This window comes from Triticum dicoccoides, chromosome 2A (genome assembly GCF_002162155.2).
Source record: "Triticum dicoccoides isolate Atlit2015 ecotype Zavitan chromosome 2A, WEW_v2.0, whole genome shotgun sequence".
NCBI lineage: Eukaryota > Viridiplantae > Streptophyta > Magnoliopsida > Poales > Poaceae > Triticum > Triticum dicoccoides.
Window position 1 is genome coordinate 451,408,512 of NC_041382.1, and position 867 is coordinate 451,409,378.

Consider the following 867-nt stretch of genomic DNA (forward strand, 5'->3'; position numbering starts at 1 on the left):
ATGTTTGAGGGTTGAAACTAATGCATAAAAATTGGGTAATGAAAAGTATGATCAAAGTGTTACTTGCCTTGCTGATGATCCGTGAAACCTAGAGACTCGTAGTAGCACGCTTCACACTCCGGGTACTCTATCGCAATCAAACAAGCATACAATAAGCAATCAAGCAAGGGCATGGGTAAAACTCAAATAAGAGATCTAACCAGAAAGTTCAACTTAAGAACTCCGTTTTGCAAAAAGAATCAAATCAAACAAAGCAACAAGACTCAAACGGCGAAAGAAACAAGCTTCGTTTACTAATCTGGTCTAAAGTCAAATTTTACAGTAGCAAAAACTTGTTTAAGTTGGTCAAACAGAAAGAGGCCTTCGATACGAAACTCTGGGCACTTGAATCGCCTGATTTCGATAAACGAGCGAAAAGATAAACTAAAATGAAAATCGGATCAGAAATCGCAATCAAAAAATAATCGCAGAAAATCTGAGAAAAAGAAAAACGGACGAACAGGCTAACGAACGAACGTTCATTATCTGTGGCTAACGGACGAAAACTATTCGTTAAAACGAACGTACGGACGAACGTCCGCTAAATAACTAAACCGAAAAAAAACTCGAACCGAAACTAAAAAAATGAATCTAGGGTTTCGAAAAAAATGATCGGTTTTCTTGCGCAAACTGAGGACGGCGGCGGCTACCTCCGGCGGATCCGGTGAGACGACGGCGGCGGTGCGTCTCCAGTGCGGCGGCGCGGGGCGGCGGTGGCAGCGGGGCGGCTGCGACGCGTGGCGGCGGGTTAGGGTTTGGGTGGCGGGGCTGGTGGGCTTCGGCGGCGGCTGGGCCTTGAGGCGGCTCGGGGCTATGGCTCAAAAAGCC